Source organism: Canis aureus, chromosome 3, assembly GCF_053574225.1.
Source record: "Canis aureus isolate CA01 chromosome 3, VMU_Caureus_v.1.0, whole genome shotgun sequence".
In the NCBI taxonomy this organism is placed as follows: Eukaryota; Metazoa; Chordata; class Mammalia; order Carnivora; family Canidae; genus Canis; species Canis aureus.
The window spans coordinates 50,635,632-50,653,504 of record NC_135613.1 but is presented as its reverse complement, the minus strand read 5'-3'; the positions used below and the strand labels follow the sequence as shown (position 1 = coordinate 50,653,504).

General features: G+C 44.2%; 1 long non-coding RNA gene across 1 annotated transcript; it reads left to right on the top strand.

The window, feature by feature from the left end:
* Window positions 1-263: 263 nt before the first annotated feature.
* Window positions 264-3,653, top strand: LOC144305327 (uncharacterized). The gene is made up of 3 exons (XR_013372376.1): window positions 264-349; window positions 1,172-1,425; window positions 2,874-3,653. It is a non-coding gene; the product is annotated as an uncharacterized LOC144305327 (long non-coding RNA).
* The last annotated feature ends 14,220 nt before the right edge of the window (window positions 3,654-17,873 follow it).

Below are 17,873 nucleotides of genomic sequence, written 5' to 3'. Positions count from 1 at the left end.
CAATCCCCCAGAGTTGTCCACACAGTGGCCCCCAAACCTGTCAATATGCTACTTACATAGTCAGAAGGGCTTTGCGGGTGTTATTAAGGATCTCAAGTTGGGGAGAGTATCTTGGATCATACAAGACTACACACATGGCCCTGGCGTAATGACAAGGGTCCTGACGAGGCGGGCAGCAGGAGATGTTGGAGAAGCAGAGGTTGGAGTGGCATGTTGCCGTGGCACCCAGGAATATTGGCAGCCTCTAGAAGCTGGAAAAGGCAGGAAACTAGTTCTTCCCTGGAGCTTCCAGAAGGAAGGCAGAGCTCATTTTATGCCAACTCATTAGAGGCTTCTGTCTTCCAGAACTGTAAGAAAATAAACGTGTTGCTTTAAGCTGCTAAGTCTATGGTGATTTGGCACAGCAGATGGGAACCTAACACAGCTCCCCGGTAGATGTATCTTGTCTCTTCCCGAAGCAGCCAGCTCAGGGCAGGGAGGCCACCAGAGCCCTCCAGACCCGTCTCCCAGCAGAACAGGTGTTTATCACGTATGCAAGGGAGGCCACCCACGGGATTCACCCCCTCGATAATAATGTACCCCCAATGAGGGATTTGTCACCCTGGAATAATTTACTTTAGAAATTAATACTCCTAGAAGTTTTAACAGAAAATTCTGGCACAATTTTAAAGTTCCACCTCAGGGGTCATGAAGTCATGCAAGACATTGTAGAAGGTGGGGCTGTCCCCTGGTCTACCGCCACCTGCATTCCTAAGCCCCGTGTCTCCCTGACTTCACAGACAATCTGTCCCACAGAGATTTGTCCTGTCTGGATGCAGTTGGACGCTCTCCTCTTTCTTTGCAAATTTTCTAGAGTCTCTTCTGTGACTCCCCTTCTTTCTGATTTCTGGCCAAAGGGACAAGTAGAGTCCACAGGGGATAGGAAGCAGAATACAGAGTGGCAGGTTTCTCCTCTGATGGAAGGGAATATGGGCTTAGATCCGGGCTGCATGTTTGAATCCCTTGGAAGACTTAAAAAAACAAACCTACGATAAACCAGTTAAATCAGCATCTCTAGTGGTGTGGCCTGGATATCTGTATTTTATTTTATTCTATTCTATTTTATTTTATTTTATTTTACTTATTTTATTTTATTTATTTTTAAAATATTTTCTTTATTTATTCATGAAAGACACACAGGCAGAGACACAGGCAGAGGGAGAAGCAGGCTCCCTGCAGGGAGCCCGATATGGGACTTGATCGCTGTACCCTGGGATCACACCCTGAGCCGAAGAGAGACCTCAACCACTGAGCCACCCAGGCATCCCTGGACATCTGTATTTTAAATCATTCTTCCAACGTGTAACCTGTAAACCTGTAACTACTGACTTCGCTGATGACCCACTCAAGAGACTAGTCCTTCTGGTGGGAAATCCTGTGTCACAGGTGAGGGAGTCATGCTGCAGAATCTGCCACAAACTTTTCACACCCCAGACCTCTCCGAAATGAAAAGTGGCATGGGCACTGTGACTCAGTAGGTACTTAGAATCCGAAGGTGCCTTGGGCTCTCCACACTGACTCGGCCAGTTGGTAGGTAAGTCCTCTTACTTCCCTTAGCCTCCATGTCCTCATCTGTAGAATGGAATGATGGTCCTTACTTCTTTGGGTGATGGGCAGAAATGGATCATATACGAGGGCATGCTGGAAACACCCAGCCACTAATACAGCCACGCTACCCTGTGCTTCCTGGGGAGCCTTGGGCTTGGTGACTGTGCAGGAAGCAGCTCCCCACGTCCCCAGCTGCTAGGCTGTCCTGCCAAGTAAAGGACATCTGTTCAGTAAAGCAAGAGGTATTGCCCCCCACCCCTCCGTCTGTTCTGTCCCTTTCCTGACCCCACACACACTGTGGTCCCTGCAAACGAAAGGGATTCCTGAGGGCAGTGCAGTCACCCGGGCCCAGGTTTTTGTGGCTGGTGGTTCTTAATCTCTGTGCAGGGGGCAGGTATCTGTGGCCTTGGAGCCCACAGGGATACCAGCCACTCACACCTTGCACACTCACACCATGGTGATGCACCATGCCGTACCTGGATTTAATCATTGGTGATTGAAACGATTATAGCATTTAACTTTAGGTCGTGTTCCAAAGGCAATAAATCTTGCTGGCATGCAGGCACGCCGTTGTAAACCAGCTGCTGAGAGAACCTATCAGTGGCAGCTTCCCTTCTCTGAACACCCCCGCCTTCTCCAGAGGACGAGGACTTTTTGTGAGTGGGTGCTCACGGGCCTGGCCAAACAGCAGAGCACAGATGCAGGCTCTTCCCCAGAGCAGCAAGCCGCCTTTTTGTGGGTCTTGGAGCTCACCCACCCACCCTGATCTGCCCTAGAGAAGTGGCAAGTCACAGAGCTGTGCTGGTACAAGTGCTGGTGCTCACCGTTGCGTTCAAAACATGTGTGCAAGGACGACAGGACAGGTGTGCGGGGGGAATGTCTATAGCAGGAGGGAGGATCGTTCTCTGACACCCTGGGAGTTGGGGTCAGCACCCTGCTGGGCCTCTCATCCAGGAGCCCCACACAGGGGATTGATTTGGGAGGGGGATGCAGAAAGACGAGGAGCCAGACAGGAAGGGGAAGGGGTATGGCGTGTGGCTTGTGTCCACAAAGCCCAAGCTGAGGTGTGCATGGGACAGGTAGGCGTCAGCTGCCAGGAGCTGTGCTATCTCCATTCTAAGGCCTGGTGGTGCTGGGGGTGGATGGTGGGGTGGTCAGAAAAAATACTCTAAGAAGAGTGAGCCACAGTGTCCCATCCCTTCAAGGGAGGGTATCCTAAGTTTAGGAGCCAAAGAGTTCAGGAAGGAACAACCAAAAATAGCTTTCTTTTTTTTTTTTTTTTTAAGAAATGTGGACATATGAGATGCTTCCACCATCCTTCTGTAGACACCCCCTCTCTTGTGGCTGGGCAGGAGAGTCTCATCACCACCTGCAACCACGTGTGCAGAGTGGGAAAAGCTTAACTTCGGAAAATGCAGAGTCCGTGAAACCTTCTCGGAGGTACTAGAAATAAGCCAACCTGAAGGACTTGTCCACATCTAAAAGTCGTCTTTTCTTTTCTTTTTTAGGCTTTTGTGTTCTTCTTTTTTAACTTTTAAAGAATCTCCTATCCTTTTTAGTCTGCAATGGAACTTATACACTTTCTAATTTCGTGGGTGTTCATTTTTGGACTAACAGGATAACAGCGTATATGGCGAGCCAGAGGATGGTTTCTACCCAGAGTCTCATGCCCTAGGACAGAATCACATATTTATTATTTTTTAAAGAGGCAAGAGAGTGTTATCTGAAGGCATTTTGAGAGACTGTTTCTTTTGGGGCACGATTTTTCTTAAACTAATATTTTCTATCAACATTCTCCCTGTCTGACTTTTCATGATGCTGACACTCTTTCTTAAAGATTGTCATATACTTTGTGATGAACCTGGGATCCTTCTTAAATTATTGATGCCCCTGCTGCTTGGTCATTTTTAGAAAAAATAATGTACTTTAAGTTTGTATTTAAGTGGAAATTTTTAGACGTGTTCCCAAAGGGCCAGCTTCCTTTGACACTTCCTAATGCAAACCTAGTTTATCATCAGAAGGAAGTTGTTTGGGGCATGTGGTTGGCTCAGTGGTTGTGCATCTGCCTTCGGCTCAGGGCGTGATCCTGGGGTTTCAGGATCGAGTCCCACATCGGGCTCCCTGCATAGAGCCTGCTTCTCCCTCTGCCTGTGTCTCTGCCTCTATCTCTGTGTCTCTCATGAATAAATATATAAATCATCCTAAAAAAAAAAAAAAAGAAGGAAGTTGTTTAATGGATTCATAAGAGGGTTGCTACCCCTCTGTTAAGATATGTAATTGCTGGCTCAAGTCCCATGTCAAGAGCAAAAGGTTTGCTTCTTTCCTCTTAGCATCAAAAATTATCAGAAAAGCTTCTGATTTGGGGACAAATCAGGGTATCTTACAGGGATGCCCAATGAGGCTCTAATGCATAATGAATGAAAAGTCCAGGGGCACCTGAGTGGCTCAGTTGGTGAAGCGACTGTTTTCGGCTCAGGTCATGATCCTGGGGTCCTGAGTTCAAGGTCCTGGGATCAAGCCCCAGATCAGGCTCCCTGCTCCGCCAGGAGTCTGCTTCTCCCTCTCCCTCTGCCCTTCCCCACTGCTCATGCTCTGTGTCAAAATGAATAAATAAAATCTTTAAATTTTTAAAAAAATTTGGGATACTAACTAAACACAATTATTTTAAAAAATGGCATATCCATCTTTTCTGTATTTTCACACCCCATTCAGGGTGAACATGTGATGTAGAGTTGAGGTTAGGATACGTTTCTGGGAGTTGAGAAGGAGCCTTATTCACAAGTTTGTTCTGAATTTTTATGCTCTCCCAGGAGACCTGAAAATACAGATTCAGATATGTAAGAAAGAAGCAGCATTCCGATCGACTCTAGATCTAAACACTGAGATTAGATGCAGCAGTGATAAACACAAAACACCTAAATTATAGTGAGTTGCTTAACTCCTACTCCCCAGGGTGGCCTTTGAATGTGTCTCTGATTATAATGGACACATTTATCTGCTGCAAAAAAAAAAAAAAAAAGAATCTTTGTATAAGGAGTCACATGTGAAAGCACAGACCTGGTTGTTGAGACTGGCACACATTTGCCTGATATCCCCAAACTTCAGGGACATTGCCTAAGAATAAGTAAATTTAAAAAGAGAACGAACAAGCTTCAATCTGCAAAGCAACTGTATTGTCAGACCTACTTGTGTCTGTGCCAATCCCCTACACCGCTCCCGGCTTGTCTCTTCTGGAACTCCTCTCTTGCCTCCGTCTTTTGTCATCTCACTATCTGTATTCCCCTGGTTCTTGTTCACTGGCACTGGACACTATAGATGTCCCCACACTATTAGATGTTCCACAAACCTCAAGTCTTCTGCTCATCTGTACACAGGGCCTCCCCTGGAGCAGCTCTTACCACCCTCAGCCATCCATTCATTCCTCGCTTTGGAAACCAGTCTCTTACAGAAACCGCAGTTTTGGAGGCACCGGGGTGGCCGACCCACAGCATCGGCCTCTTGGTGTAGGCTCAGGTCATGATCTCAGGGTCATGAGATCCAGCCCCAGGGTGGGCTTCTCACTCAGCGGGGAGTCTGCTTGAGATTCTGTCTCCCTCTCCCCATTTCACTCTCTAAAATAAGTAAATCTTAAAAAAGAAAAAAAAAAAAGAAAGAAATCTCAGTTTTGTTTTCTAGTCCACATATTTTGAAGATGGTTCTCATTGGATGTGGCCAGAACTCCCATCAGGTGTTACTCCCGACAAAAACGTGAATCAGAATTGGCTTCAATTAGTATTGTGAAAATGACAAAAATGGGTCCAGTCAGTGAGACCCTTAGGAAAGAGAGGCAGAGTGACCCCGGGCAGTGTCTAAAGCAAAATTGTGTCACTCTGAAAGGGACATGCAGTGGTTCCCCAGGGAATTACAGAGAAAGAAGAGTCCCTAAAGATCTTGGCACATCTTGGAGAGAGGGAAGGACTGAGAGGTTAGAAGCAGTTTCCATGCCCACTGGAAACCCATTTTCTTTTTAAAATTTAATTAATTAATTAATTAATCTATTTATTCATGAGAGACAGAGAAAGAAGCAGAGACACAGAAGGAGAAGCAGGCTCAGGACTTGATCCCAGGCCCCAGGATTATGACCTGAGGCAAAGGCAGACACTCAACTACTGAGCCGCCAGGGTTCCCTGCATCAGCCATTCTTAACTTGCTCATGAAAGAGTAACTTTAGCCGCTGCTTCTTTTTTTTTTCTTTTTAAAATTTATTTATTTCATTTCAAGAGAGAGCATGGGGGGAAGAGCAGAGGGAGAAGGACAGAGAATCCCAAGCAGACTCTGCACTGAGCCTGGAGCCCGACGTGGGGCTGGATCTCACAACCCATGAGATCATGACCTGAGCCAAAACCAAGAGTCGGGTGCCCAAATGGCTGTGCCACTCAGACACCCCTGCTTCTTTTTGTTCCATTCCCAATAGAATTGATGATTACATATTGGTTTGTATATGTGTATGTATAAGGAAGGAAGGTGCTGGCCATGCTGAGGGGTATATTCCAGGCAGGTGACATCTCTCACTGTAAGTTATTAAGTTAGAGTATGGGTTTTATCAGTTAGTTTTATTTTTTTATTTTTTTTATTGGAGTTCAATTTGCCAACATATAGCATAACACCCAGTGCTCATCCTGCCAAGTCAGTTAGTCTTTCGAACCTGATTAATGCCTTTGCTTCTTAGTCCAAACATGCTGAAAGAACAAGATTCTGAGCCTGTGAGTCTAGAATCCAAACCCCGAACGTGGCAAAGTCACCAGAATATGCCACCCACCAAGCCCTTGGGGGAGACAGTCATCCCGTGTGCCACGGACAGTGCTCTGACCACAACCAGCATCTTCTTTGAACATCTCCAGATGTCCCACATATGCTATGTCTCAGGAGTCAATCATGAGAGAAATGCTTAGTAAATTTAAGCTGCCTGGAACATGCCTCGACCTGTTAGTGATGGAAAGTTTTTCCTACACCAATTTTCCAAAGTTCTCATTTCTGTCAAAGGTCCTGGGATTCTTTTTTCTTCTTTTAGAGATCATTTATTTACTTAGAGTGTGAACAGGAGCCTGGGAAGAAGGAAAGGGAGAGAGAGGATCTCAAGCAGACTCTCCGCTGAGCATGGAGCCTGACTGGGGACTTGATCTCACGACCCTGAGATCATGACCTGAGCTGAAATCAAGTGTCCCACGTTTGACTGACTGAGCCGCCCAGGTGCCTCAAGAGTTCCAGGACTGGACTGTCCCATCTTCCTTTGTCCACTATCATAGCCCTAAGTTTGGACCTCATTGGTTCATGCAGGAGTAAATGTAGTGAGCTCCTGACCATCACCCTTGCCTCTCATGTCACTTCTAACCTCCTCCGTCTGGTACACCTCTTATAATCAACATTGCCGATTAGATCCAACTCAACCCCCTCATTAAAGTTATCCATAACTTGGCCTGACAACTCCCATCCATCTTATCTTCATTGTTCAAATACGTATCTTGCACTCACTTGTCTCGTGGTTTCTCAGTTATATACTGCTGACTAACAAACCATCCCAAATGCTCACGTTTAAAACAGCAATCATTTGTTTTGCTCACAAAACTGCAATTTGGGCTATGTGGAGACAACGAGTCTGTGTTCTGTGTAGCATCAGCTGGAGCACCTGACTGGGAACCAGAGGATCTATTTTCAAGATGGCTCTTTGCACAGCTGGCAAATTGGTGCTCAGCCAAGACTGTGGGATGGGTGTCTCTTCACATCTTCTGGGCCATCCGGGCCTCCTCACAATATGATAGGTGAGTTCCAAGTGTCAGCATCCTGAGGGAACCAGGACAAACTTGTATTTCATTTTACATCCTAATCAGGAGACCACCCGGATCCAAGGGGAAGGGAACACAGAGACCATCATGTATAATGGGATATAGTCATATTCTGGAACGTGCAATCCACCACATGTAGCACATGAATGGGAGGCTGGTTTAGGAGGAGCATCCAGTGACACTTCCTACCTAGCGGGGCCCCGTGTCATCTAATCACGTTCTCGGGTCTCGGACAGTTCATCTCCTCTTGCAGAAAACTAAGCTCAGAAAACTAGGACAACTAAAAATTGTGACTTACCCAAGTCACAGTGAGTGGTGGGGCTGGGAAGGGCAGGCTGATTTTTCATTCAGTAGGTTTGGGTGGGGGTTGGGGAGCATATAGGTTCAATAAATGTCCAAGGTGAGTTGTACGAGCAGGCAAGTGGGGGGACCACTGGAGCTGTGGTTACCCAAGGACGCAGGGGCAGCCTGTTAATAGAAACTCAGGAGGGTGTGGTTGCATAGGCCGGATATTCGAGCCCCTTTCCAAATGGAAGCTATTATGATCCGTCCAGGGCTCTGGTGCACACACTAATCTCCCTGGATAATTAGGAGAATGACTAGTCAGGTTCCCCATCCTGCCCCGGAGACACGGGAATCAGGCACCGACTTGTCGCTGATAATTTAATCCACGCCGGTGTGCTGGCATGCTGCCTCTCCCCTCAAACGATTCAAGAAGAAAGCAACCTGTTGCCACAAGCAGGAGCCCTTCAGGTACCAGCCCCAACCGTGAACTGGCAGAGGCAGGAGCGCCCTTCATTATGCAATTATCCATAATTAGGTGCTCATTACTCCTTTATCGTCGGGGAGCCAGCACCCACCTGCACATGCAGGGCTGTCGTGGGGGAACAGAACCTCGCTTATTGTCTAGGAACGTGACATCTAGAATCGGCGCTTCCAACCCACTTCCAACCCACACCCCGGGGGGCGAGGCCACACCAGCAGCCCACAGATGCAGACCCACGGAGGCCAGCTATGGAAATCAGGCAGATGTCATAACAGCAAACGTTGCGGTGATGCTGGATTATAACTACAAGAATATAACAATACTTACTGCTTCTTGACATTTCCTTTGAGATTTGTCCTTTTAGGACAAAGGTTTAAGTTATACTGTTTTATGCCTTGGAAAGGGATGTCATGACCCTTGTGTTCAGGGTGTGCTTGGGGTCTGTGGCCGGTAGACAGGCAGGAAGGGAGGGTGGACATTGAGCTGCTACTCTGTCCTCAGTTGGTGGCAAATCCTTTCCGTTCAGTACGAGCTCCCTTAAGTTAGCAAGGAGGCTTGAGCTGGGAAGGAGGCTGACAGGACTTGTTTTACTCTTTCTCTGTGAAAGCAACCTCTTCCGTGAACTAAGTATCTGCTGGGCCCAAATTCAGAGCAAGGATGCTCTCTCATTCCCCCCTTTTATCTCCTGCCCCCGCGGTGCCTGGCAAATGTTTGATAAGGGGAGATTTTTGATAAGGGGAGAGGGCGTCTGGATAAACTATATGTGGAAAATAGGAGATTTGTAGGGAAGGTCCTACTTCCAAGGCACGGAGAGGAAATACTGTGATTGGCTTGCTCCATAAGGGGACGGGAACCCAAGACATCCAAATACTTACAGTAATTCTGCAGGGAGATGGCCTACTTTTCATTGGTAAGTAAGCAGGAGACATACATATTATTATGGACAATATGTTAGTAGAATGTAAATCAGTAAGGGTTTGTTTTTTTTTTTTTTTTTGAAGATTTTATTTATTTATTTGAGAGAGAGAGAGAGAGAGCTCAAGCGGGAAAGAGGAGCAGAAGGAGAGGAAGAAGCCGACTCCCCACTGAGCAGTGAGCCCGATGTGGAGCTCAATCCCAGGACCCTGGGATGATGACCTGAGCTGAAGGCAGACACTTAACCCACTGAGCCCCCCAGGTGCTCCAAATCACTAAGGGTTCATAAGTACAGAGTCCCTGTGGTGGATGGAGCCCCTTCAAAATCTGTTTTCAACAAAGTAAAAATATTAGGGTTACTTGTATCCCAGAGATGATTACTGTTTTACAGAACAATTAATTCCTCCTGGGCTTCTAGAAAGGAAAAGTGTAAGATTAAATTTATTGATTTGCCTTTTAAAAGGCATTTTAAAGGGCTAGTAACTCAAAGATTCTCCGGTACGAACACACCAACAGACACAGGTACACTTACTCTGTGGACTGCAAGCTCAGAGTTAGCCTCAACATACATAGGCGTTCAGGAATCAGTGGTGATCGCACAACGCTGCAAGTATCTTCAAAACCACTTAATTTTACACTGATTGTACATAAATAAATATGAATTTAGAAGATGCTAAGGGTGTCATTTTTGAAATATTTCATAGATAATATTGGTTCAAGTGGAGTGATATTAAAGGATAAGAATAGAACATTACTTTGCTTGCTATGCCAAATTGATTGAAAACATAAGTACTGGAGCCCCTGGGTGGCTTAGCAGTTGAGCATCTGCTTCAGCTCAGGTCGTGATCCTGGGGATCCGGGATTGAGTCCCACATCAGGCTCTCTGCAGGGAGCCTGCTTCTCCCTCTGCCTTTGTCTCTGCCTCTCTCTTTGGTCTCTCAGAATAAATAAATAAAATCTTAAAACAAAACAAAACAAAACAAAACATAAATACTGAAAAAAAAAAAAGGCCATAAATTTTCTAGAGAACAATTTGGGAAACTTTTTTTTTTTTTTTTTTAATGATCTTGTGTGGAAGGTCCTTGTAAAGCTTTATAGAAATGCTCTAAACCAAAATTATTACATTTAACCACATAATTTAAAATTCTGGCATAGTGCATAGCAATGTTTTTTCAGTATCATATACAAAATCAAGACATACAATGTTGATACAACATAAAGGAAATTATGTATACATATGGGAATATATCAGGATGGAGGCATATATAGGTATATAGAGATATATATGAAAGAATATAAAGAAGGGGCACCTGGATGGCTTAGTCAGTTAAGAATCTGACTTTTGGTTTTGGCTCAGGTCATGATCTTTTTTTTTTTTTTTTTTTAAGATTTTATTTATTTATTTATTCATGAGAGACACAGAGAGAGAGAGAGAGACAGAGAGAGAATGAAGCAGGTTCCATGCAGGGAGCCCAACGTGGGCCTCGATCCCAGGTCTCCAGGATCACGCCCTGGGCTGAAGGCAGGCGCTAAACCACTGAGCCACCCAGGGCTGCCCGATAGGTACCTCTTTAATTATGAATGAGATGTATTTACCTACTTGCTCTTAACACTTATTTTTGTATTATTCATGGCTCTTTGTATTTTTCCATTGGATTGTTTTTACAATTATTCTGTATGGGTTCTGAATGTCACAAAAATTCGTCCTTCATCACATGTTGCAAATTTTCCTTTTATTTATTCATTTGAGAGAGAGAGAGCACGTGAGAGAGTGTGTGCACACACGCACAAGTGGGAGGAGGGGCAGAGGGAGGCGGAAAAAAGAATTTTAAGCAGGGTCCACACCCAGCTCAGAGCCTGATCTGACACAGGGCTGTATCTCACAACCTTAAGGTCACAACCAGAGGGCAGCCCTGGTGGCTCAACGGTCTAGCGCTGCCTTTGGCCCAGGATCTGATCCTGGAGTCCTGGGATCGAGTTCCACGTTGGGCTCCCTGCATGGAGCCTGCTTCTCCCTCTGCCTGGGTCTCTACCTCTCTCTCTCTGTGTCTCTCATGAATAAATAAATAAAATCTTAAAAAAAAAAGTGGTACCTATCATGTCAACAATGCAATGTCAGTTTTTACCTACAAGACTGGTAAATATTAAGATTTATAGTAGATTTGAAAGTTAAGAGAGTAGATCTTCCTTTTAAAAAAAAAAAGGATTTTATTTATTTATTCATAAGAGACACACAGAGAGAGGCAGAGACACAGGCAGAGGGAGAAGCAGGCTATGCAGGGAGCCCGATGTGGGACTCGATCCTGGAACTCTGGGATCATGACCTGAGCTGAAGGCAGATGCTCAACCATTGAACCACCTGGGCATCCCAAAGAGAATAGATCTTAAACCTTTTCAGCACACACAAAATCTTAATTCTCTTCAGGAACAGAGCTGTTAACCTCATGGTGGTAATCGTTTTGCAACATATGTGTGTATCTAGTCATCATATTATACAACTTAGACTCATATACATTATATGTCAATAATATCTCAGCAAAGCTGGAGAAAAATATTTATAGTAGGGAAAGAACACAGCCTTCTCGAATCAGATTATTTGGGTTCAAATCGTGGTTTCATCACTTACCAGCTGTGTGATCTCAGGTAAATTACTTAACCTCTCTGTGTCTATGTCCTCTTCTACAAAATAGAAATACTATTACCCAACTCACAAGGTTGTGGGGAAGACAGAACGAGGCAACACACAAAAAGCACTGTGAACAGAGCTTGATACGTAGGGTGGGCCAAAGAAATGTTAGATGTCAGAAAGGCAGTAGAGAGACAGACACAATTTTGATTTTCTGGGGACATAAATCAGAACAACTATTTTGGAGGGCAGTTATCGATATCAACCTGTGGTTAAAGTACACATACCCTAAGCAGCGACTTAGCAATTCCACCATCAGCTTTTAAGTATAAGGATCTCTTCACCAAAGAGCACCGAATTCTGTTCAGACAACTGCTCAGTGCAATATTTTAGTAAGCAGTCACAGCATGGGAAATAGCCCGTCCTTGGGAATGTGATGCAGCGCTCAAAAAGCATGGCATTGTTTTGCTCGAACTGGTGTGAGAAAGTCTCAGATACATTTTGAGTGAGACCAAACAAGGTGAAGGATTTTTTTTTTTTTTAAGATTTTATTATTTATTTATTTATTTATTTATTTATTTATTTATTTATTTACTTACTTATTTATTCATGAGAGACACAGAGAGAGCAAGAGAGAGGCAGAGACACAGGTAGAGGGAGAAGCAGGCTCCATGCAAGGAGCCCGACGTGGGACTCAATCCGGGTCTCCAGGATTAGGCCCTGGGCTGAAGGCGGTGCTAAACTGCTGAGCCACCCAGGTTGCCCAGGATTTTTTTTTTTTTTTTAAGATTTTATTCATGTTTTGTCACCCTCTCTGATTTTCGACTCCAATAAAAAAATACAAAAAAAAAAGATTTTATTCATGAGACAGAGAGAGAGAGAGAGGCAGAGACATAGGCAGAGGGAGAAGCAGGCTCCCTGTGGAGAGCCCGATGTAGGACTCAATCCCAGGACCCCGGGATCATGCCCTGAGCTGAAGGTAGATGCTAGACCACTGAGCCACTCAGGTACCCTGGTGTAGGATTTTTATATAGATTGAGGATGAATTTGTCCAGGAAATTTATTTATTTGTTTATTTATTTATGTGAATTTATTTATATATGTATATGAATATGAATTGCTAGAGGAGAAAAGGCAGGTGATACTTAGCTCCTTTTCCCTGCTCCGCCCAGATGCAAAGAATTTTGATTGTGTGCCTAGAGATCAGTATTTTCCTGATATATGCTTCTTTGAAGGAGCATAGACATCCTTTGAGGGTCAGGTTCACAGAGGAGGATTTACAAGGGGGTCCAAGTAGGTAGAAATTGAGTCCACTGCCTAGAGTTTGAAGGGAGGTGGCCAATCCTAGAAATTCAAAGAGGGGAAGCCCAGGGGAGAGAGATAATACAGTTTCCATGAGCAGAGCCTCATGGAAAGACTTTCCTCCTCTCCTGAGCAGAGCCCCCCAGGGAAGGAGGCCCTTCTCAGATGGGACTGGCTGGACAGGGTGCCAGGCAGATAGGGGAAGGGACTGTGTGGCTGGCTGCCAGGCTAGGATGCAGCCCTTGAGCCTCAAGTGGAGACCACTTTCTCTTGCTTCCAAGAAAACACAGAAGCTTGGATAATGACCACACCAGGGTGACTTGTGTGGGCCCAAAACCAAGGGACACTTCCCCCAAATATTCCAGACAGTAGATAATTCTGAAGGCTCTAGCACGTGACTTGGACTTAATGTCCCTGCCACCAAGGAGATGGCTTCTGTTTAGAAAAAATCATTTATGTAACTCAAAGTGAGAGATATCTCAAACAACTTTCGCCTCTGAGATCTGAATTTTTTTTTTAAGGATTTTATTTACTTATTCATGAGAGACAGAGAGAGAGAGAGAGAGAGGCAGAGACACAGGCAGAGGGAGAAGCAGGCTCCATGCAGGGAGCCCGATGTGGGACTCGATCCTGGAACCCCAAGATGACGCCCTAGGCTGAAGGCAGACGCTCAACCACTGAGCCACCCAGGCGTCCCTGAGATCTGAATTAACTTCCTTTCCCCATACCTTAAATGCAGTATTGTGGAGGAAAACTCACGACTTCATTCACACATACAACTTTTCAGGAAAGATGTGCAACAAAGAAGAGCTAAAACTTTTTGCTTAACCCGGGGGGTTAAGAAGCAGAATAGTGCTTTATACATCTCTAAATACTTTAAAACAATAATGTAGAATCATCAGGGTGATAATAACATAGAATATTTATGTTATTCTAAAATATTCTAGGGATCCCTGGGTGGCGCAGCAGTTTGGCGCCTGCCTTTGGCCCAGGGCGTGATCCTGGAGACCCGGGATCGAATCCCACGTCGGGCTCCCGGTGTATGGAGCCTGCTCCTCCCTCTGCCTGTGTCTCTGCCTCTCTCTCTCTGTGTGACTATCATAAATAAATAAAAATTAAAAAAAAAAGAAAAGTTGTTTAAAAAAATATTCTAAAAGTTCTAAATATAAATAGAAAATAATGTTCATAATAAATATTAAAATTATGATTTTATTTATATTTATATTAAATATTTAAAATATTAAATATTTTAATAATTATATTTAATATTTAATATATTAAGATATATATTAAATATTTAATGAATTTTTTTAAAAAGAGAGAAGCTTAGTATGAATGGGTGGGGGAGGCTGTAGGGTTTGAAAATAGAGTAATGTCCACTTGGGTGGGTGATTTCTCTTCCGTGAATCTTGGTTTCACCACTAATCATGTGGAGACGGCACCCATCACTCTTTGGGCGGTTGTGGGATCGAATGAGCTCTCTCCATGCCTGGCATATAGAAGATAATAAAGGGTTGCCAGTCACACACATTCTGTGCAGCCACAAGCAACTGCCTATAATGATAAAATCCTATTAGAAGCAGTAGTTAAATGCCTTGTGTCTTTCCTCTATGTTTCTGAAAACACGAATGCACAGTCTCTTGACATTATATAGAGGAGAAGAGAGACAGAAAAGGCAAAGGGATCTTAAGAAAGGTCAGTTGCATTTTTATTTTCTATTTTTTTTTTTAAAGATTTTATTGATTTATTTGAGAGAGAGCAGGGGAAGGGTCAGAAGGAGAAGAGAAACAGACTCCCCACCGAGCAGAAGCCCGACGTGGGGCTTGATCCCAGGACCCCAGGATCATGATCCAAGCTGAAGGCAGACACTTCACAGTTGGGTCATCCTGGTGTCCCCAAGGACCATCAGCTGCATTTTTAGAGGCAATTTTCATTATGTGAACATTTTCCCTGGCTGCTTGGAGAGCATATTCCCTAAATACCCACTCAAGTAACTCCTTTACCTTTGAGCAGCTGCTATAACATCACTGCAGCCTTCCCTGATCGTCGTCGTTAAAACCATAATGTCCTTTGGGCTTGGATTCCCACCATCCTGTTCTAGGTTCCACCTCCCGTAGTTGGTAACACCTTCTAACAGATTCTTTAAGTTACATATGCTGTTTAATTTTCTGGGCTGTCTTCTCTCTCACCTCTCTCTCTTTCTCTGTCTCCATCTCTCTCTGTTGCTCACACACACACCCCTATTATCTGCAAGCTTGCACACAGGAAGAAAGTATTGTTCTGCACATCAATGCATTCTAAGCATTTATAAAAGTACCTAACATGTGGTGAATGCTCAAAAATTTGTGGAACAAACAAAATGGTGGGTGACCCTTAGTGTTTCTCTCAGATAATTTTTAGTGTTCGAATCTTAGTATTTTTGCTGCCATTACAAGAGTAGTTAGTGATTTTTGATCTTTATGATGGGAAAGAGTTCAGACGAACCATAGTGATGGATAGTCCATGACATTTTGTCCATCCTCCTCGCTGCCATGAGCCACCTGTGTAACCTTGGAAGTCCCTTCACTATGTGGGATTGGAATAGAAACCTAAGATCTTTATTTTGATATATCACTCTCAATTACTCGTTACAGAATTGGAGATGCCAGATGCTGGCTGTGTCCTTTACGTGTCACCTCACTGAAAGAAATGAGTTGGGATGAGGAGGGCAACCATCTTTCCTTGGGAGAGGGAGACATTGGACACCAAAGACCCGATGAGAAGTGGTATCTGCGGACAGGCCGCAATGAAGTGAACTATCCAGTGGAAACAGCAAAGAACAAACAATCACTGAAGTGTCTCGGCTTTAAAGCTCCAGGGTGTTCCATTTGCCCTTTGCCATAAAAATGACAGAGTTGGGTTAAGGATTCTGTACCCCTTATTAGCCATTAGCATTAACAACAAAGATGAAAGACCCCAAAGGCAATTTTTGTCACTGAGATCTGAATTTATTTCCCTTCGCTGAATCTTAAATTAGTAGTTAACTGATGGCGAGATCTGTACCAAGAGGAGGTCATGTTTCCAGCCAACATTTCCTAAAGCCATTAGATATCAGTATTTCCCCCCATAAATTTAGAAGCTGGAGTCTGACAAGACTAATAAGGGGGAAAAATCCACACTCAATCATGCTATCTTAAGTTTATCTTTCAGAAGCCTACATAGGCTCCTAGTCTAGCTCTTGTAACTACCCAACAGGATGCAGTATGAGAAGAGCTCGTATATGGGAGCTTTAGAGGAGAAAATCCTTTTCATGTTTGATCTTCTCCTTTTCCAGAAATACTGACAGTTGCTGGGGACCATTATCTACTTACCAGGGTTTACGTGTGGTTTAGATCTCCTAGATTACTCTTAAGCTGAGATCCAGTTGAAAAGAGAGTACAAAGGAAGTTTGTTTGTTTGTTCCAAACAAAGAATTGGGTGGGATAGTTCTAAAAGACCCTGTGTGTTCCATTTTGGTCAAGGGAAGGCCTTTAATTCCACCTCCAGCTTCTAAGAGTCTCCGTATAGATGATACTTTTCTAAATTGTCTGTTTATTATGTAGCCTCTTAAATAGCATAGCAGCAGTTGCTGGAGAGCAACAGAAAGTGAGGAAGAATACCAGCGTTTTACTGAGGACCAGTTATTTACAGGGTACTATGCTTTTTCGTATATGCTGCAATTTAATACTCTCAATACCCGTTTGCCAGAAACTGTTCCCATTTACAGACAAAGCTATTGCCTACAAGTGCTGGGGTGGGAGCACCAGCATAGATTGATCTGGAGACCCTGACTGATTTAGACCTTGCTCAAGGCTTTGATGTTTCTGCTTGGTACACCTATCATACCTTCGTTTGATTTATCTGGTCAACAAATATTTATTGAGTGTCAACTACCTCTTAAACACTATGCTTCATGGATACAGAAGTTATCAAGAGATTCTTTTCTTATCTTTAAGGTTTTATTTATTTATTCATGAGAGACACAGAGAGAGAGGCAGAGACACAGGCAGAGGGAGAAGCAGGATCCCTGTGGGGAGTCCAATGTGGGACTCGATCCCAGGACCCCAGGGTTAACGCCCTGAGCTGAAGGCAGCCGCTCAACTGCTGAGCCACCCAGGTGCCCCTGAAGAGATTCATTCCTTGCTCTTATCACTTAGTTTCTTAGGAAAGACAGTATTAAATCTATTTATGTGGATAAATATATGAGGTTAAAATTGTGGTAAGTGCTATGAAAGGAATTTCAAGGCACAATGAGATCCAATGACGAAAAAATTCCAACTGGGTCCCCAAGGTCAAGAAGCAGGGGCTGAGGGGGTGGGTGACCAGGCTGCTACAGGGACAAGAGATCCGGAAGAAAGAACATCCGAGGTAGGAAAAGCACATGGGAGTAACACAGGACACCAGGGTCACTGGTGTCATGCAGAGTTTGAGAAACAAGGTGACAGAAGCCAAGTCACAGAGAACACAGTTGGTCATGGAAGTAATTTTGGACTTTATCATGAAATCATTGTGGGGGAGTTTACACAGGGAACAACATAATTGATTTTCATTATTTTAAGATCATTTAGTTGCTAGAAAATAGACTGGAGAGGATATAGGAGAAACTAGTTAGGAAGTTGTAACTATGGTCCAGGTGAGAGAGGAATGAGATGGGAGAGAATTCTCTCTGTCTCCGCCTCTCACTTTGGATAAATGATGACAGAAGATGCTGTCAAGATGCTTAAGCAACTGACACAATGGGCTGCGATCCACTGAGATGGAAGAATCAAGACAGATGCAGACATAGAAGAGATTTGGGGGAGGATGCGATTCAGCGTTCAGCTTCAAGCACGTTATG